We start from the raw sequence: 21764 nt of genomic DNA on the forward strand, positions 1-21764 counted from the left end.
GGGGGCAGGGGTGAGCTGTGCAAGGGACAGGGTGTAACTAAACTTCACCGGGGGCAGGGGTGAGCTGTGCAAGGGACAGGGTGCGACTAAACTTCACCGGGGGCAGGGGTGAGCTGTGCAAGGGACAGGGTGTAACTAAACTTCACCGGGGGCAGGGGTGAGCTGTGCAAGGGACAGGGTGTAACTAAACTTCACCAGGGGCAGGGGTGAGCTGTGCAAGGGACAGGGTGTAACTAAACTTCACCGGGGGCAGGGGTGAGCTGTGCCAGGGACAGGGTGTAACTAAACTTCACCGGGGGCAGGGGTGAGCTGTGCAAGGGACAGGGTGTAACTAAACTTCACCAGGGGCAGGGGTGAGCTGTGCAAGGGACAGGGTGTAACTAAACTTCACCGGGGGCAGGGGTGAGCTGTACAAGGGACAGGGTGTAACTAAACTTCACCGGGGGCAGGGGTGAGCTGTGCCAGGGACAGGGTGTAACTAAACTTCACCGGGGGCAGGGGTGAGCTGTGCAAGGGACAGGGTGTAACTAAACTTCACCAGGGGCAGGGGTGAGCTGTGCAAGGGACAGGGTGTAACTAAACTTCACCAGGGGCAGGGGTGAGCTGTGCAAGGGACAGGGTACAACTAAACTTCACCAGGGGCAGGGGTGAGCTGTACAAGGGACAGGGTACAACTAAACTTCACCGGGGGCAGGGGTGAGCTGTGCCAGGGACAGGGTGCGACTAAACTTCACCGGGGGCAGGGGTGAGCTGTGCAAGGGACAGGGTGTAACTAAACTTCACCGGGGGCAGGGTGAGCTGTGCAAGGGACAGGGTGCGACTAAACTTCACCGGGGGCAGGGGTGAGCTGTGCAAGGGACAGGGTGTAACTAAACTTCACCAGGGGCAGGGGTGAGCTGTGCAAGGGACAGGGTGCGACTAAACTTCACCGGGGGCAGGGGTGAGCTGTGCCAGGGACAGGGTGTAACTAAACTTCACCGGGGGCAGGGGTGAGCTGTACAAGGGACAGGGTGCGACTAAACTTCACCGGGGGCAGGGGTGAGCTGTGCCAGGGACAGGGTGTAACTAAACTTCACCGGGGGCAGGGGTGAGCTGTACAAGGGACAGGGTGTAACTAAACTTCACCAGGGGCAGGGTTGAGCTGTGCAAGGGACAGGGTGTAACTAAACTTCACCAGGGGCAGGGGTGAGCTGTGCAAGGGACAGGGTGCGACTAAACTTCACCGGGGGCAGGGGTGAGCTGTGCAAGGGACAGGGTGCGACTAAACTTCACCGGGGGCAGGGGTGAGCTGTGCAAGGGACAGGGTGTAACTAAACTTCACCGGGGGCAGGGGTGAGCTGTGCAAGGGACAGGGTGTAACTAAACTTCACCGGGGGCAGGGGTGAGCTGTGCAAGGGACAGGGTGCGACTAAACTTCACCGGGGGCAGGGGTGAGCTGTACAAGGGACAGGGTGCGACTAAACTTCACCGGGGGCAGGGGTGAGCTGTGCCAGGGACAGGGTGTAACTAAACTTCACCGGGGGCAGGGGTGAGCTGTACAAGGGACAGGGTGCGACTAAACTTCACCGGGGGCAGGGGTGAGCTGTGCAAGGGACAGGGTGTAACTAAACTTCACCAGGGGCAGGGGTGAGCTGTGCAAGGGACAGGGTGTAACTAAACTTCACCAGGGGCAGGGGTGAGCTGTGCAAGGGACAGGGTGTAACTAAACTTCACCAGGGGCAGGGGTGAGCTGTGCAAGGGACAGGGTGTAACTAAACTTCACCAGGGGCAGGGGTGAGCTGTGCAAGGGACAGGGTACAACTAAACTTCACCGGGGGCAGGGGTGAGCTGTGCAAGGGACAGGGTGCAACTAAACTTCACCAGGGGCAGGGGTGAGCTGTGCAAGGGACAGGGTACAACTAAACTTCACCAGGGGCAGGGGTGAGCTGTGCCAGGGACAGGGTACAACTAAACTTCACCGGGGGCAGGGGTGAGCTGTGCAAGGGACAGGGTGCAACTAAACTTCACCAGGGGCAGGGGTGAGCTGTGCCAGGGACAGGGTGCGACTAAACTTCACCGGGGGCAGGGGTGAGCTGTGCAAGGGACAGGGTGCGACTAAACTTCACCAGGGGCAGGGGTGAGCTGTGCAAGGGATAGGGTGCGACTAAACTTCACCAGGGGCAGGGGTGAGCTGTGCAAGGGACAGGGTGCGACTAAACCACCAGGGGCAGGGGTGAGCTGTGCAAGGGACAGGGTGCGACTAAACTTCACCGGGGGCAGGGGTGAGCTGTGCAAGGGACAGGGTGCGACTAAACCACCAGGGGCAGGGGTGAGCTGTGCAAGGGACAGGGTGTAACTAAACTTCACCGGGGGCAGGGGTGAGCTGTTCAAGGGACAGGGTGTAACTAAACTTCACCGGGGGCAGGGGTGAGCTGTTCAAGGGACAGGGTGTAACTAAACTTCACCGGGGGCAGGGGTGAGCTGTGCAAGGGACAGGGTGCGACTAAACTTCACCGGGGGCAGGGGTGAGCTGTGCAAGGGACAGGGTGCGACTAAACTTCACCAGGGGCAGGGGTGAGCTGTGCCAGGGACAGGGTGCGACTAAACTTCACCGGGGGCAGGGGTGAGCTGTGCAAGGGACAGGGTGTAACTAAACTTCACCGGGGGCAGGGTGAGCTGTGCAAGGGACAGGGTGTGACTAAACTTCACCGGGGGCAGGGGTGAGCTGTGCCAGGGACAGGGTGCGACTAAACTTCACCGGGGGCAGGGGTGAGCTGTGCAAGGGACAGGGTGTAACTAAACTTCACCGGGGGCAGGGGTGAGCTGTGCCAGGGACAGGGTGCGACTAAACTTCACCGGGGGCAGGGGTGAGCTGTGCAAGGGACAGGGTGTAACTAAACTTCACCAGGGGCAGGGGTGAGCTGTGCCAGGGACAGGGTGTAACTAAACTTCACCGGGGGCAGGGGTGAGCTGTGCAAGGGACAGGGTGTAACTAAACTTCACCGGGGGCAGGGGTGAGCTGTGCAAGGGACAGGGTGTAACTAAACTTCACCAGGGGCAGGGGTGAGCTGTGCAAGGGACAGGGTGTAACTAAACTTCACCGGGGGCAGGGGTGAGCTGTGCAAGGGACAGGGTGTAACTAAACTTCACCGGGGGCAGGGGTGAGCTGTGCAAGGGACAGGGTGTAACTAAACTTCACCGGGGGCAGGGGTGAGCTGTGCAAGGGACAGGGTGCAACTAAACTTCACCGGGGGCAGGGGTGAGCTGTGCAAGGGACAGGGTGTAACTAAACTTCACCGGGGGCAGGGGTGAGCTGTGCAAGGGACAGGGTGCGACTGAACTTCACCGGGGGCAGGGGTGAGCTGTGCAAGGGACAGGGTGTAACTAAACTTCACCAGGGGCAGGGCTGAGCTGTGCAAGGGACAGGGTGTAACTAAACTTCACCGGGGGCAGGGGTGAGCTGTGCAAGGGACAGGGTGCGACTGAACTTCACCGGGGGCAGGGGTGAGCTGTGCAAGGGACAGGGTGTAACTAAACTTCACCGGGGGCAGGGGTGAGCTGTGCAAGGGACAGGGTACAACTAAACTTCACCAGGGGCAGGGGTGAGCTGTGCAAGGGACAGGGTGTAACTAAACTTCACCAGGGGCAGGGGTGAGCTGTGCCAGGGACAGGGTGCGACTAAACTTCACCAGGGGCAGGGGTGAGCTGTGCCAGGGACAGGGTGCGACTAAACTTCACCAGGGGCAGGGGTGAGCTGTGCAAGGGACAGGGTGTAACTAAACTTCACCGGGGGCAGGGGTGAGCTGTGCAAGGGACAGGGTGTAACTAAACTTCACCGGGGGCAGGGGTGAGCTGTGCAAGGGACAGGGTGTAACTAAACTTCACCAGGGGCAGGGTTGAGCTGTGCAAGGGACAGGGTGTAACTAAACTTCACCGGGGGCAGGGGTGAGCTGTGCAAGGGACAGGGTGCGACTAAACTTCACCGGGGGCAGGGGTGAGCTGTGCAAGGGACAGGGTGCGACTAAACTTCACCGGGGGCAGGGGTGAGCTGTGCAAGGGACAGGGTGTAACTAAACTTCACCAGGGGCAGGGTGAGCTGTGCAAGGGACAGGGTACAACTAAACTTCACCAGGGGCAGGGGTGAGCTGTGCAAGGGACAGGGTACAACTAAACTTCACCGGGGGCAGGGGTGAGCTGTGCCAGGGACAGGGTGCGACTAAACTTCACCGGGGGCAGGGGTGAGCTGTGCAAGGGACAGGGTGTAACTAAACTTCACCGGGGGCAGGGGTGAGCTGTGCAAGGGACAGGGTGCGACTAAACTTCACCGGGGGCAGGGGTGAGCTGTGCCAGGGACAGGGTGTAACTAAACTTCACCGGGGGCAGGGTGAGCTGTGCAAGGGACAGGGTGTAACTAAACTTCACCGGGGGCAGGGTTGAGCTGTGCAAGGGACAGGGTGTAACTAAACTTCACCAGGGGCAGGGGTGAGCTGTGCAAGGGACAGGGTGTAACTAAACTTCACCGGGGGCAGGGTTGAGCTGTGCAAGGGACAGGGTGTAACTAAACTTCACCAGGGGCAGGGGTGAGCTGTGCCAGGGACAGGGTGTAACTAAACTTCACCGGGGGCAGGGGTGAGCTGTGCAAGGGACAGGGTACAACTAAACTTCACCAGGGGCAGGGGTGAGCTGTGCAAGGGACAGGGTACAACTAAACTTCACCAGGGGCAGGGGTGAGCTGTGCAAGGGACAGGGTGTAACTAAACTTCACCAGGGGCAGGGGTGAGCTGTGCAAGGGACAGGGTGTAACTAAACTTCACCGGGGGCAGGGTTGAGCTGTGCAAGGGACAGGGTGCTACTAAACTTCACCGGGGGCAGGGGTGAGCTGTGCAAGGGACAGGGTGTAACTAAACTTCACCGGGGGCAGGGGTGAGCTGTGCAAGGGACAGGGTGTAACTAAACTTCACCGGGGGCAGGGGTGAGCTGTGCAAGGGACAGGGTGTGACTAAACTTCACCAGGGGCAGGGGTGAGCTGTGCAAGGGACAGGGTGTAACTAAACTTCACCAGGGGCAGGGGTGAGCTGTGCAAGGGACAGGGTGCAACTAAACTTCACCAGGGGCAGGGGTGAGCTGTGCAAGGGACAGGGTGTAACTAAACTTCACCAGGGGCAGGGGTGAGCTGTGCAAGGGACAGGGTGTAACTAAACTTCACCGGGGGCAGGGGTGAGCTGTGCAAGGGACAGGGTGTAACTAAACTTCACCAGGGGCAGGGGTGAGCTGTGCAAGGGACAGGGTGCAACTAAACTTCACCAGGGGCAGGGGTGAGCTGTGCAAGGGACAGGGTGTAACTAAACTTCACCGGGGGCAGGGGTGAGCTGTGCAAGGGACAGGGTGTAACTAAACTTCACCAGGGGCAGGGGTGAGCTGTGCAAGGGACAGGGTGCGACTGAACTTCACCGGGGGCAGGGGTGAGCTGTGCAAGGGACAGGGTGTAACTAAACTTCACCAGGGGCAGGGGTGAGCTGTGCAAGGGACAGGGTGCGACTGAACTTCACCGGGGGCAGGGGTGAGCTGTGCAAGGGACAGGGTGTAACTAAACTTCACCAGGGGCAGGGGTGAGCTGTGCAAGGGACAGGGTGCGACTGAACTTCACCGGGGGCAGGGGTGAGCTGTGCAAGGGACAGGGTGCGACTAAACTTCACCAGGGGCAGGGGTGAGCTGTGCAAGGGACAGGGTGTAACTAAACTTCACCAGGGGCAGGGGTGAGCTGTGCAAGGGACAGGGTGTAACTAAACTTCACCAGGGGCAGGGGTGAGCTGTGCAAGGGACAGGGTGTAACTAAACTTCACCGGGGGCAGGGGTGAGCTGTGCAAGGGACAGGGTGTAACTAAACTTCACCGGGGGCAGGGGTGAGCTGTACAAGGGACAGGGTGTAACTAAACTTCACCAGGGGCAGGGGTGAGCTGTGCAAGGGACAGGGTGTAACTAAACTTCACCAGGGGCAGGGGTGAGCTGTGCAAGGGACAGGGTGCGACTAAACTTCACCGGGGGCAGGGGTGAGCTGTGCCAGGGACAGGGTGCGACTGAACTTCACCGGGGGCAGGGGTGAGCTGTGCAAGGGACAGGGTGTAACTAAACTTCACCAGGGGCAGGGGTGAGCTGTGCAAGGGACAGGGTGTAACTAAACTTCACCGGGGGCAGGGGTGAGCTGTGCAAGGGACAGGGTGTAACTAAACTTCACCGGGGGCAGGGGTGAGCTGTGCAAGGGACAGGGTGCGACTGAACTTCACCAGGGGCAGGTGTGAGTTTTACAAGGGACAGGGTGCAACTAAACTGGAGGGGGAGAGAAAGTTTGTTTGTGCTACTGGGGAAGGTTTAAGTTAGTTTGGTATGGGGATGGAAACCAGAGCACCAGGTCAGGAAGTGGAGGAAAGGAGTGGAAGGTTGCTATTAGGACCAGTAAAAACAGACTGGAGCAAAATAATAGATACCATGGGGCGGATTGTTTAAAGTGTGTGTATTTTAATACTGAGAGTGTTATGGTAAAGATGATGAACTTAGAGCATGGATCTGTACATAGAACTATGAGGTGGCCATTACACAGACTTGGTTGACAGTGGAGCAGAAAGTTGGGTTTAAAGTTCCTGGTTATCAATGTTTTAGAACAGATAAAGGGAGGTAAGGGAGAGGGGGAAGAGTTGCACTACTGATCAGGGACGATATCACAGCTGCACTCTAAGGGTGGACATATACACTATACAGGCAGTCCCCGGGTTATGTACGAGTTCCGTTCCTGAGTCCGTCTTTAAATTAGATATGTATGTAAGTCAGAACAAGTACATCCGGTATTATTTAGCGTCAGTTAGTCAAATGTTTGTCTTAGTATATAGTATATATTTTACCTTTCTATGCATATAAAACACTTAAGAAATGTATGTATTCCAATAATTAAACCACTGTCTTGCTTAGTAATAATTGTAGCTTTCATTGGGGCAGGGCCTTTCACATGCTCCATTATTTTCACTTTATCCTTTAAAATTGTTCCAATCGTTGACCGACTGTAGCCTAACGCTTTTCCAATGACCAATGGTGTTTCACCTCTTTCCAAACACTTCATTATTTCCACTTTATTTTCAATCGCGATCGCTTCCTGTCAGTGAAACAGGAACACTGTGAGCGCCGGCTCCCGAGGTCTGCTGGGTCCTAAGGACCACCCCACTGAGACAGGTTAAATGGGTCAAGTGGGTATTTGATCCTCCATAATATTCCGCGTGGAAATTTAAACTGGAGGTGGCAGTGGGTTTTTTTTTACGAGGTCCAGTTGCAAGCTCGACATCAACCCAGCACAGATGGTACGAGAGTCACTGGATCGACATCAACCCCGCATGGGACCAGTCTGTCACTAAGTCCAACTTTGGAACCTCCGTTCTCAAGCCTGACGCTAATCTCACTGCACCACCAGTCGACTGGAATTGGGTGGGGGGGGGGGGCACGGTCAGGGACTGGTTCCGCTGAAGAGGAACATCTTCCCCTTCCGATAAATTGAGAGTAATTCTTGACAATGTCATTATTGAACGCACCAATGTTTATCTTTGCTACGATGAGATTGTCGAGCAGTTCTTCCACCATCATTTACATTCCATTGCAAAGCCTTGGTGGATCCAAGTTCCTCATTAAAATGATGGGAGATCCTGTCTTCAATTCCAGTTTATGTGGTGGCAACACAGAGAGTTCGACTGACTCAAGGAATTCTGCTGGAATATGAGTGGCGTCAGCTCCTTCACTTATAGCATTGAAGGAACAGTATTCTTTCATGATTCCAGGGAAGCATCTCATGTAGGTGAAGTTTATTTTTCGTATCATTTCTTTGAGAGGAACCAAGATAGAATTCCTCGAGAACAGTTCTGCAGGATTGTCGAATGTTGGGTAGATGAAATCTATGTATTTATTCTTCCACAGTTTTTGCTGGCAGAATCATATTTTCAGGTAATTCAGTTTCATCATTTTCATTTTTCTCAATCTTGTCTTCTCCAACATCCAATAAGAACTCAGAATATCATTCTTCTCCCTTACTCAATTGCATGTTTCTCTTCAACTGAAACTCGATAAAGCTTCTCCATAAGTAGGATTTTTTTATGCATGAATTCTCCACATCAGCATCATTTCCACATTTCACAACTGTTCGAAGCTGACAGAAATCGCCACAGCAAATGGTTAAAATACCCCCGAAGTCCTCATTCTTGCCACATACATCACGAAGAGTCCGGTCCATGGCTTCGAAGCTCTCCCTCCTAATCATGGGGCATTCATCCCAGACGATAAGCCTCACATTTTGGAGTAAATTTGCAGTACTGGTGTTTTTATCGATGTTACAAAGGGCATCTTCATTGACTTTGAGGGGTATTTTGAATGCCCTACCATTAGGCATCAATGTTGCTGCAACAATGCCTGGTGATACTACAGTAATAGCAACACCTCCATCTCACCTAACTTTGTCGATGATCAAGTTGATGATAAATGTCTTGCCCGTTCCTCCTGGTGCATCAATGAAAATCATTGAACAGAGATTCCTTTCCAAGCTGTCGCACACATATTCATACCCTTCTCTTTGCTCATTATTCAATAGGGGCTCCTTTTGTGAAACAAATTCCTGCTGTTCATCTCTGTTGTATTGCAGTTCACGCAATAATTCCAGATTGCCAGCACTGAGTAATTGTGCCATTTTTTGGTGTTGGCAAGTTATATTCTTCAAGTGGTTTGCCCAAGTTCTCCAGTTTCTCTTGGAAATACAGAAGAGCTTGTCCATGATGCCTCTCATCGATCACGATATTAGGATCATTAATAGTTCTCCTCTCCATTTGTAAGAAATCTTCAGACACTGTATTCTTGAACCGGTTCCAGAATTGCTGTGGATTGTTGATTTCAGTGTTTGTCAGCAAGACAACAAACAAATCTCTCATTGCTCTGGGCGTTCTTGTTCTCTCTGCTTCTTCCATACTTTGCTGCCAGTGATCGTCAGCTTGTAACAATCCTCTCTTTCTCTGCAGACGTCTTTGAATGATGGAAGGATATCACCATCATGTGTTTTCAATGATTCGGAAGATACCAGTCCCTTTCTGTGATGAAGAATTCGTCTCAAATAGTAGAGGTCACCACTTTGTGGAGAAACGGTATACACTCGACCCAGAACATCTGCTTTAAAAATCCCAGAGTACTCCTCCACTCTTTTCCCAATTCTCTTTCTTTCCCATCTCTTATTAGTCCAAGTGTAGAATCTGGAATATCAATATAGTACAGGGTTCTTGCAAATAGATTGCGAGTGCAAAGATCCATGAATTCCATTAAAGTGGTTCTTGCCATATCAATATTCAGTTGCACAGTAGCATTATCTCGAAAGAATTCTAGATGCTGTTGGGGAAGGTGCACTTGAAGGCGAACCATGGCTGGTTCCCTCTCTATGCTTTCTCTAAGGAGGTATTGTCGTTGAAAGTGGGCATTATTGTCTTTAGCAACTCTCGCATTAATTACTCTTCGGTGCATATTCTCGAGTTGATCTTTTCTTTTCTCCTCTCTCTTTTCCTTCTCTGCCTGTTTTTGTCATTCTGGAGACACACAGCCCTTTCATCCTTCGTCTCTTCTACCATTTGTTCTTCCTCTCTGATCCTGGAGTCCTGCAGCCCTGGCCTGATCCGATTCTTGTTCTCTCCTCCTCTTGTGCCTGTTGTCGTCATTTTGAAGACGTGCATACCTCTCCTCCTCTGTCTCTTCTCTCATCTTTTTTGTCCTGACTCTTTGATCCTGGAGTCGTGTGGCTCTGGCCTCAACCGATTCTCGTTCTCTCCCTCTACTTGCCACTTCTCAACGACGTCTGGCATCATCTGTTGACCATAATGTCCCCCTTCTCTTTGCACGCGCCATAATTAGGCTGTCCATATTTTTTACCCTAATGCTGGAAAGAAGATACAAAGCAGTAACAGCTAAGCCTCCAGGATGCTGATTTTTCTTGATGATGTAGTTGGCGCTCTCCTAATTGGACATGATAGGCCTGCCCTTTTGCTGCAGTTGGTGTCGCTGCTCTGAGCATCGTGAGGCGCTGCTGAGGCTGGCCTTGTGCACACGTTGTGGTGTGGCGTCACGGTTTCCTTGAAAGGTGGAATCAGCTCTGTGAGCATCGTGAGGCGCTGCTGAGGCTGGCCTTGTGCACACGTTGTGGTGTGGCGTCACAGTTTCCTTGAAAGGTGGAATCGGCTCTGTGAGCATCGTGAGGCGCTGCTGAGGCTGGCCTTGTGCATGCATCATGGTGTAGCGTCGCCGCTTCCATCATGGCTGACATCAGCTCTCAGGTGAAGGCGAGTGAGCAATTTTATACAAATATATAAACCTGAACTTCCCCTGCATTCTGTAATTTAGCTCATTTTAAGTCGATTTAGTCAAAAATAGTGCCGCTGTGATGCACCATTTGCACTAATTAGAGGTCACAAACAGAGCATGAGAGCTTTAGTGGTATATAGATTGTCTCAGCCACAGCTGGAGCTCCTTGGTCACCACAGCAGGAAGATTTGTGATTGCAAAAGAGCTTCACCAGTAAATTGCCCAAGATTTCAGTTATCTGAGGATGTTGGATAGGCTAGACCCATATTCTCTGGAATGGTGAGAGGCAAAGGAGATCTGATACAGGTATGCAAAATTATGAGTGGCATACCATATGACAATACCATCAGACTATTGCTCTCTCTCTCTCTCTCTCTCTCACACACACAATGTTCAACAAAATTTATTGTTTATTTCTCTTGTTATATTGTACCCATGCAAGTAATGTATAATTTATGTATATTGTTTATCATAACTATATTCGCTCATACCTTTTAACGTACTGTGTTGCTGCAAAAAGCTAATTTTCATTATTTCCATGGTATTTCAAGTTCAAGTTAATCATTGAACCATACACATGAATACGGCCAAACAAAACTGCGTTCTTCTGGGGCCAAGGTGCAAAACTCAGCACACAGCATATATAGCAAACGTGTAATTACTACAGTAGGAAACCAAACATTCACCAGAAAATGAAAGGTAGCCCAGGTCCCTGACTGTCATGGCCTGTAGACTGTTGGTGCAGCAGTCTTCATCATGCAATAGTGCAGCCACAGATGAATGCAATCCAATTCGTTTTCCGCCAAACGAAAACTGGAGGGCAGCACCAACAGAAGGGACCAGCCCCAACCCAGCATGGACACCAGCTCTCTCCACACTGGCTCCCATGGCTCCTTCCCTGAGCACCTGCATCAAGTGATCATGTGGCATGACAGCTTGGTCTGTGCAACAACCAAGTCCACACAGTTCTCCACCGGCGGTCTTATCAATGAACCAGTGAATTGGATGCAGTATTCTACATTACCAAAGTCTAACAGTGTCTTACAACTACAAGATAAAACATCCAAGACAATCATTTGCGCCATCTGCCAGACCGCACACTGCCTCGAATGCATTCCCTTCGTCATACCGTGCTAAGTATGCCTATAACAAAAACTTAAACATGAAATGCTTTTCCTTTACAGAGATATTAAAAGCTAGAGATGCATGTGTAAGGGGAGCAGGAATCCACCCCCCCCCCCAGGTTTCCCCGAGTTTTCCCCCAGAATGTGACTGAAATCTGGAAGAGAGTACCCATTCCCACTATCCAATGCTTAAGCTACTCACAACATTTAAAAATCCAGATGAAGATTTGAACTGCCAAGGATATGGGGTTTAATATAAACAGGTAATTAAATCATTTCTGACTTTCCAAATGTTTGGCAACTCAGCCATTGAAAGGAAGGTAGGGCAAAGTGGAGCAAAGTGGGCAAACACCTCTGATAAAGCATAAAGGAGCATAAAATGCTCCTTTAACCCACATTTATGACTAAATTGTTGAAAATCTGCCCTTGTATCTATACTTAGTTTGCTATGGGTCCTGTGATTCCATAGAACCATAGAACATTACAGCACAGAAACAGGCCTTTTGGCCCTTCTTGGCTGTGCCGAACCATTTTTCTGCCTAGTCCCACTGACCTGCACCTGGCCCATATCCCTCCATGCACCTCTCATCCATGTACCTGTCCAAGTTTTTCTTAAATGTTAAAAGTGAGCCCGCATTTTCCACTTCATCTGGCAGCTCATTTCACACTCCCACTACTCTCTGCGTGAAGAAGCCCCCACTAATGTTCCCTTTAAACTTTTCCCCCTTCACCCTTAACCCATGGCCTCTGTTCTTTTCCTCCCCTAGCCTCAGTGGAAAAAGCCTGCTTGCATTCACACTATCTATACCCATCATAATTTTATACACCTCTATCAAATCACCACTCATTCTTCTACACTCCAGGGAATAAAGTCCTAACCCTTTCAACCTTTCTCTGTAACTCAGTTTCGCAAGACCCAGCAACATCTTTGTAAACCTTCTCTGCACTCTTTCAACCTTATAATATCCTTCCTGTAATTAGGTGACCAGAACTGTACACAATGCTCCAAATTTGGCCTCACCAATGCCTTATACAACCACACCATAACATTCCAACTCTTACACTCAATACTTTGATTTATAAAGGCCAATGTACTGTTATGATTCCAGCCCCCTCCTTTGTGAGAATCGCAAGAGCACCCGTCGAGGGGGGGGGTCAGTAGACCCAGTAGGAGAGAGAGAGAGAAATGTGCCGAATTGCACGTCCCATCCGGGATGCAGAATAAGACGACAGCGACTATTGTCTCATGGAGACCACGTGAAAAGCCCTCGGGCAAGGTGGGCTGGTTGAGAGAGAGATTGCATCATCCCAACCTGATTGACACCTGCGACCCCGTGAGGAAATATAAAGGAGAGTCTCAGGGGGACAGCCCCCTCAGACGCACCAAGAAGACACGAGAGAGTGTTCCCGCAGCAGCGGGAAGCCATTCTGAAGGAAGCCACGTGCGTTAGATTCCGTGATTGGAATTTGTGGCTGGAATCACAGAAAACCGCTTTTAACTAATGTTACGTACTCCTGACACATGACAGTGGAGCCCTTGTCATGTGACTGGGGTTGAAGCTGTACTGGACTTGAGGTGATGGTCTTGTGATGGTGGTGACGTCATTTTCCCGCCAGTAGAGATCATGTGACGGGTTTTTTTTTTTACAGGTTATAAAAGGTAGACCCCACCCTGTGAGGAGGGGCAGTTCGTGGCTGGATTTGCCAGGTTGACTTCATGCCACTGCGTGTTTGAAGTGATGACGCAGTTTAGCTGAAGGATGAAGTTTTTATTTAATGCTAAAGTTTAAAAGGTCATTGCCAGCAGGTTCTTTATGATTCTGTTAGTTCGAAATTAGTGGAGAGTGAAGATTCGAAGTTGGAAGTTAAAGATCGAGGAGAATCGCTTTCTACGGTGAAACGGGGGCGACCTTTGTTTGATCCTTATTTGGAAGGATTTCGTTGACTATCTTCGTGTTAATCCCTAGGTTTAACTAGAAAGGATTGAAGGTAGTGGAGAAGGAAAGGTCAGTGCCTTTAAGCCGTTCTGTTTCATGAATTCTTCGTGGGAAGTTCGACGTCGGGGATCGAAGCAAGCGACGTGAAAGAGAACCTAAATCGTCTTATAAAGTCTCTCCTTTTAAATGGACTGTGAGCATATCGAACTTTTGGCAATACCACTTTGAAGAACTGTTTTTGGAATATCACTTCACGAACTGTTTGGGCTGCCGCTCAGCAGCTGTTTCCGGTTACGGTAGTGTTTGTTTACTTTTGGGGGGTTTGTTTTCGGTGTTTAATAAACGTGTTGTTTGTTATAAGAAACCCTTGCCGAACTCATATATTTATTGTTGCCTGAATACGTAACATTAAATATGGGGGCTGCGTCTGGATTGAATCATTTGAGTTTAAATGCTTGCTAACTTTTAAATCGGTGTTTTGGAAACGGGGATTACTCGGTTCTTTTGTTTGGCTTGTTGTGGTATTCGGCAGCAATGAATATTGATGAGTTTCTGGCTTCGCCAGCTGCGGAGGTGTTGGCAAAGGCGAAGAAAACTGAGGTGTTTGAGATAGCTAGTAGATTGCAACTTAAAGGTATTTTGCAGACTACTTCTAAGGCTGTGATACAGAGAAAAATCACGTCACACTATGTGGATTCGGGTGTTTTTGATGAATCGATTTTAGAGTCGTTTCAAATAAGTAATCTGGAGATGCAGTTGCAAATCGAACAAATGAAATTGGAACAAAGTAAAGCTGATTTGGAGAGGTGTAAATTGGAGGCGGAACAAAAGCAGAGAGAATTTGCATATGCAATGGAGGAATTAAGGTCTGGAAATCAGTCTTCTGGTTCTAAAAAACGTTTGTTGCTAGTCAAGAAATTAAATTGGTCCCTCCATTTAGTGAAACAGAAGTGGAAAGGTATTTTCAACATTTTGAAACTATTGCTCGGATGTCAGAGTGGCCAAAAGATAAATGGTCAGTGTTGTTACAGAGTGTAATTAAGGGCAAAGCACAACAAGTTTACACAGCTTTAACAGCTGCGCAAGCACTTGATTATGATATTGTAAAGAAGCATATCTTAAACGCATATGAGTTAGTCCCAGAAGCATATAGGGAAAGATTCAGAAGTTTGAAAAAGTCTGTGGAAAAAACTTATGTGGAATTTGCCTATGATAAAGTTATGTGTTTTGAGAGATGGGTTTCTTCTAAAAATGTAAATGGGGACTATGATACATTGAGAGAGCTGATTTTAATGGAGGAATTTAAAAGAAGCATTCCTGTTGAAGTAAGGACCTACTTAAATGAGAAGGATGCTGATAAATTGCAGGACTGTGCTAGATTAGCTGATGAGTATGTTTTGATCCATAAGAACAAATTTCCTCAGGGCAGAATTTTTAAGAGGAAAAATAACACGGAGACTCCAGATAAATTTGAAATTAAATCGGAGGTTAATGAGAAAGTTAATGAGAAAGGAAAGCCTGTGAAGGAAAGACAGTTTGGTCTTACTTGTAACTATTGTAAGAAGCCTGGCCATGTAATAGCTAACTGTTTCAAATTGAAAAAGAAAGAGAAGGAAGCAGTTCCAGATGCTTGTGTGCAACATACTGAAGCACCTGTAAAGTTACAGGGTTTGATAAAAACCAATGAGGCTTTGTTAGAGTCTGACCAAGTTAGAAAGGGATATGATCATTTTATAACTGAAGGGTTTGTATCCTTGAAGGAAGGATCTACTCTGGTGCCAATAAAAATCCTTAGGGATACTGGTGCTTCTCAATCACTGATGTTAGACAGTGTGTTGAAGTTTAATGAAGAGTCTGATACTGGTGAGGTAAATTACATAAGAGGTGTTGGAAGTGATTTTATGCCTGTACATTTACATCAAGTAAATTTAAAGTCAGGGATAGTTACAGGATTTGTTAAAGTAGGATTACAGCACAGCTTACCTGCGAAGGGTATTTCTTTATTGTTAGGTAATGACTTGGCAGGTGGACAAGTTTTTCCTGAAGTGCATTTGACAATGGAGTCAGAGGAACCAGAGTTGAATTCTAACACAGATTCTTCCTGTGTTGTGACTAGAGCTATGGCTAAAAAAATTGATGCGCAGAATGAGGTTGTTATTCAGGACTGTTCAACTCAGGATTCGAGTTTTGAGGATGTGTCAGAGACTTTCTTATCTTCGTTGTTTGAACAAGATTCTGGGAGTAAATCTGACTATAAAGATTTATCTTTGTCTCGGAAGGAGATGATAGCAGAGCAGAATAGAGACTCTGAAATTATAAAATTAAGAGAGCAGGTTTTACTAGATAGTGAAATTGATAAGGTGCCAGTAGGATACTACTTGGAAAAAGGAGTGTTGATGAGGAAGTGGAAATCGCCTACAATTCCTGCAAGTGAGGATTGGAATGTTGTTTACCAGGTAGTTGTTCCAAAAGTTTATCGAAATGAGATTTTGACTTTAGCTCATAGTGTGCCTTTAGGTGGACATCAAGGGGTAAGGAAAACTGTGGACAAGATTTTAAAACATCTTTACTGGCCTGGTCTAAGAAAAGATGTGGCGATGTTTTGTAAAACGTGCCATACTTGTCAAATTGTGGGTAAACCAAATCAGGTTACACCAGTAGCTCCATTACAACCTATCCCAGCATTTGGTGAACCATTTTCTAAAGTTATTGTAGATTGTGTTGGTCCATTACCAAAGACAAAAACTGGTTATCAGTATTTGTTGACTATCATGTGTACTTCGTCTAGGTTTCCAGAGGCAGTACCACTTAGGAATATAAAAGCTAAGACTGTGACAAAGGCCCTTATAAATTTTTTTACTTATTTTGGAATACCTAAGGAGATACAAACTGATCAAGGCAGTAATTTTATGTCTGGATTGTTTCAACAGATAGTTTATAAATTGGGAGCTAAGCAAATCACTTCGTCTGCATACCATCCAGAATCGCAGGGTGCCTTGGAGAGGTTTCATTCTACCCTCAAGAATATGATTAGGACATTTTGTGTGGAAAATGAAAGTGACTGGAATGAGGGTATAAACTTACTTTTATTTGCAGTAAGGGAACCGGTACAGGAATCTTTAGGTTTTAGTCCATTTGAACTTGTGTTTTGGGCATAGAGTTAGAGGACCTTTAGCTTTGTTGAAAGAACAGTGAATTAATAAGGAAATACACACTAATTTGTTGGACTATGTGTTGAAATTTAAGGACAGGTTACATAAAGCTTGTAGCTTAGCTAAGGAATATTTAAAGTTGGCTCAGGAGAAAATGAAGACTTGGTATGATAAAGAAGCTAGGATGAGGATGTTTAAGCCTGGAGATAAGGTGTTGGTTCTTTTCCCAGTGCAGACAAATCCTTTACAAGCTAGATTTCATGGTCCTTATGAAATTGTGTCTAAAATCAATGATGTGGATTACGTGGTAAAAACTCCAGATCGTAGAAGGTCAACACAACTTTGCCATATAAATATGTTGAAACCATATTTTGAGAAACAATCTGATACTGTGACTGTTGTGGTTAGTGAGAATGAGTTTGATTTAACTAGGAACATGATAGATGATTCATCTGACTTACATTCTAAATCCAACATTGTTTCTGTTAGGTTACCAAATTCAACCATTCTGGAAAATATTGATGAAAAATTAGCACATTTACAGTTAGAGCAGAGACAACAGATGAAGGAGTTGATTTTTAAATATAGGGAGTTGTTTCCAGATGTTCCGAGAAGGACTACTATAGCTTCACATGATGTAGATGTTGGGGATGCCAAACCTATTAAACAACATCCATATAGGATGAACATGGAAAAATGTGAACTTGCTGAGAAAGAAATTGAATATATGTTAGAGAATAATATCATTAGACATTCTAACTCGAATTGGAGTTCGCCATGTGTTATGGTGCCAAAGCCAGATGGTAGTATTAGGTTTTGTACGGATTATAGGAAGGTGAATGCTGTAACGAAAACAGATGCATATCCAATTCCTAGAGTATATGATTGTGTAGATAAAGTTGGAAAAGTAAAGTTCCTTACAAAGATTGATTTATTGAAAGGGTATTGGTGTGTTCCATTAACGGACAGAGGTAGAGAGATTTCTGCATTTGTAACTCCATCTGGGTTATATGAGTATAATGTTCTTCCATTTGGGATGAAGAATGCCCCAGGTACTTTCCAGAGGATGATTAACTCTGTGATTCAGGGATTGAAAGATACTGATGCTTATATTGATGATTTAGTGACAGGAAATGATACTTGGGAAGCACACATTATTGCAATGGAGAAATTGTTTGAAAGGCTTTCAAAAGCTAGCTTAACTATTAATTTAGCTAAGAGTGAATTTGGACATGCCACTGTGACTTACCTTGGTTATGTTGTGGGTCAAGGTAAGGTAGCTCCTGTTCAGGCAAAAGTTCAGGCAATTTTAGAGATTCCCACTCCATCGGGGAAAAAGACTCACAGAAGGTTTTTGGGAATGGTAGGATATTATCGGAAATTTTGTAAGAATTTTGCTAATGTTGCCCTTCCATTAACTAACCTTCTGCGGAAGAATGAGAAGTATGTATGGACGGTGCCTTGTCAAGAAGCATTTGAAAAATTGAAAACAATGATATGTCAACAACCTGTGCTTAAGGCACCTGACTTTGGAAAACCTTTTTCATTGGCTGTGGATGCTAGTGATGAGGCTGCAGGAGCAGTATTAATGCAAAGGAATGAGGGTGATGAGGTTGATCATCCAGTAGCTTACTTTTCTAAGAAATTTAATAAGCATCAAAGAAATTATTCGACAATAGAGAAAGAATTGTTATCTCTTGTTTTAGCTTTGGAATATTTTGAGGTATATGTTAGTACAACTCAAAAATCACTTATTGTTTACACTGATCATAATCCGTTAGTTTTCCTGAGTAAGATGAAAAACAAAAACAGGAGATTATTAAATTGGAGTTTGATGTTACAAGAGTACAATATTGTGATGACTCATTTTAAAGGTAAAGATAATGTGGTTGCTGATTGTCTATCTCGATGTTGAATGTACACTGTAATTTTTTTTTATGGAGTGGTTTTTTTTTCAATTATAACACCTACTGTATTGTGAGTTATAAGCTGTTATATGATGGTATTGTGTATTGTATATGTTATAAAATTTATACCTTTGTTTTTCTTGTAAGCAATTGTTAAAAATTTTTGTTCTTGTCAAGACCAAAAATGTTTTTTTAGAGGGAGGTGTTACATACTCGTGACACATGACAGTGGAGCCCTTGTCATGTGACTGGGGTTGAAGCTGTACTGGATTTGAGGTGATGGTCTTGTGATGGTGGTGACGTCATTTTCCCGCCAGTAGAGATCATGTGACAAGTTTTTTTTACAGGTTATAAAAGGAAGACCCCACCCTGTGAGGAGGGGCAGTTCGTGGCTGGATTTGCCAGGTTGACTTCATGCCACTGCGTGTTTGAAGTGATGACGCAGTTTAGCTGAAGGATGAAGTTTTTATTTAATGCTAAAGTTTAAAAGATCATTGCCAGCAGGTTCTTTATGATTCTGTTAGTTCGAAATTAGTGGAGAGTGAAGATTCGAAGTTGGAAGTTAAAGATCGAGGAGAATCGCTTTCTACGGTGAAACGGGGGCGACCTTTGTTTGATCCTTATTTGGAAGGATTTCGTTGACTATCTTCGTGTTAATCCCTAGGTTTAACTAGAAAGGATTGAAGGTAGTGGAGAAGGAAAGGTCAGTGCCTTTAAGCCGTTCTGTTTCGTGAATTCTTCGTGGGAAGTTCGACGTCGGGGATCAAAGCAAGCGACGTGAAAGAGAACCTAAATCGTCTTATAAAGTCTCTCCTTTTAAATGGACTGTGAGCATATCGAACTTTTGGCAATACCACTTTGAAGAACTGTTTTTGGAATATCACTTTACGAACTGTTTGGGCTGCCGCTCAGCAGCTGCTTCCGGTTACGGTAGTGTTTGTTTACTTTTGGGGGGTTTGTTTTCTGTGTTTAATAAACGTGTTGTTTGTTATAAGAAACCCTTGCCGAACTCATATATTTATTGTTGCCTGAATACGTAACACTAACATCGGGGAAAGGGAACCAACGCTCCCCCAATTTCACGGAAGCTTCATCAAGACTCTGCAAGTTCTTTCTCTTCTCCCCCCAATCTCTCTCTCTCTCTCGGTCGCCCCACGTGAAACCCAGCGATTTTCCAAGGGGCTGAGGCCTGCAGACTTCTGAGTGACTTTTATATTTCCAACGGACAATCTATTAACCCCTAGACAACCGTAGAGCTCACTTCTTAATGATGATTATTACTATACCCGCGCTTTAGATTGAGTGTTAACAATGTCCACTATCTGAATGTATGTATTAACCTTACTTTTGTGTCCCTTTATAAATAAAAATGTTTGAAAATAGTGACATCAGACTTCAACAGACCTCTCTGTCTTTGCTGGTAAGTTATCCAGTTACGGGATACGTAACAGTACCAAAAGCTCTTTTTACTATCCTATCTACCTGTGACACCACTTTTAGGGGATTTTGTATCTGTATTCCTAGATCCCTCTGTTCTACTGCACTCCTCAGTGTCCGACCATTTACCTTGTATGTCGTACCTTAGTTTTTCCTTCCAAAGTGCAATACCTCACACTTGTTTGCATTAAACTGCATCTGCCATTTTTCAGCCCATTTTTTCAGCTGGTCCAAATCCCTCTGCAAGCTTTGAAAACCTTCCTCACTGTCCACTACACCTCCAATCTTTGTATTATCAGCAAATTTGCTGATCCAATTTACCACTTTGTCATCCAGATCATTGATATAGATGACAAATAACAATGGACCCAGCACTGATCCCTGTGGCACACCACTAGTCACAGGCCTCCACTCAGAGAAGCAATCCTCCACTTCCACTCTCTGACTTCTCCCATTGAGCCAATGTCTAATCCAATTTACTACCTCACCATGTATACCTAGCGACTGAATCTTCCTAACTAACCTCCCATGTGGGACCTTGTCAAAGGCCTTACTGAAGTCCATGTATACAACATCCACTGCCTTCCTTTCATCGACTTTCCTTGTAACCTCCTTGAAAAACTCTAACAGATTTGTTAAACATGACCTACCACGCACAAAGCCATGTTGACTCTCCCTAATAAGTCCCTGTCTATCCAAATACTTGTAGATCCTATCTCTTAGTACTCCTTCCAATAACTTACCTACTACTGACGTCAAACTTACGCCTATAATTTCCCGGATTACTTCTAGAGCCTTTTTTAAACAACGGAACAACATGAACTATCCTTCAATCCTCCGGCACCTCACCCGTAGATACCAACATATAAATATTTCTGCCAGGGCCCATGCAAATTCAAAACCAGTCTCCTTCAAGGTCCAAGGGAATACCCTGTCAGGTCCTGGGATTTATTTACTCTTACTTTCCTCAAGGTAGCAAGCACCTCCTCCTCTTCAATCTGTATAGGTTCCATGACCTCACACTTGTTTCCCTTATTTCCATTGACTCCATGCCAGTTTCCTTAGTAAATACAGATGCAAAGAAACCACTTAAGATCTGCCCCATTTCTTTTGGTTCCATACATAGCCGACCACTCTGATCTTCAAGTGGACCAATTTTATCCCTCACTATCCTATTGCTCTTAATATACCTGTAGAAGCTCTTTGGATTATCCTTCACCTTGACTGTCAAAGCTACCTTCATGCCTTCTTTTAGCCCTCCTGATCTCTTTCTTAAGTATTTTTTGCACTTTTTGTACTCAAGTAACTTATTTGCTTCCTGTTTTCTATATGTGTCATACACCTCACTCCTTTATCAGAGTTCCAATATCCCTACAGAACCAAGGTTCCTTTGTTTATTTCCTTTGCCTTTAATCCTGACAGGAGCATACAAACTCTGCAATCTCAAAATTTCTCCTTTGAAGGCCTCCCACTTACCAAAGACATCCTTGCCAGAGAACAACCTGTCCCAATCCACGCTTTTTAGATCCTTTCTCATTTCTTCAAATTTGGCCTTTTTCCAAATTAGAACCTCAACCCAAGGACCAGATCTATCATTATCCATGATCAAGTTGAAACTAATGGTGTTGTGATCACTGGAACCAAAGTGTTCCCCTACACACACTCCTGTCACCTGTCCTAACTCGTTTCTTAATAAGAGATCTAATATTGCATCCTCTCTAGTTGGTACCTCTATATATTGATTTAGAAATCTTTCCTGGACACATTTTACAAACTCTAACCTGTCGAGACAGTATGGGAGTATTCCTCTTAGGACTTTTTGTGAAGTTGAAAGATATAAGTACAAGTTGTCCTTGTTATTTA

At 46.4% G+C, this 21764-nt stretch overlaps 1 protein-coding gene across 15 annotated transcripts in view; it reads right to left on the reverse strand.

The window, feature by feature from the left end:
- The window catches only part of ulk4 (unc-51 like kinase 4), a 712463-nt gene that overhangs the window by 532540 nt on the left and 158159 nt on the right, over positions 1–21764 (reverse strand). The window lies entirely within an intron of this gene.

This window comes from Hypanus sabinus, chromosome 20 (genome assembly GCF_030144855.1).
Source record: "Hypanus sabinus isolate sHypSab1 chromosome 20, sHypSab1.hap1, whole genome shotgun sequence".
Lineage (NCBI taxonomy): Eukaryota > Metazoa > Chordata > Chondrichthyes > Myliobatiformes > Dasyatidae > Hypanus > Hypanus sabinus.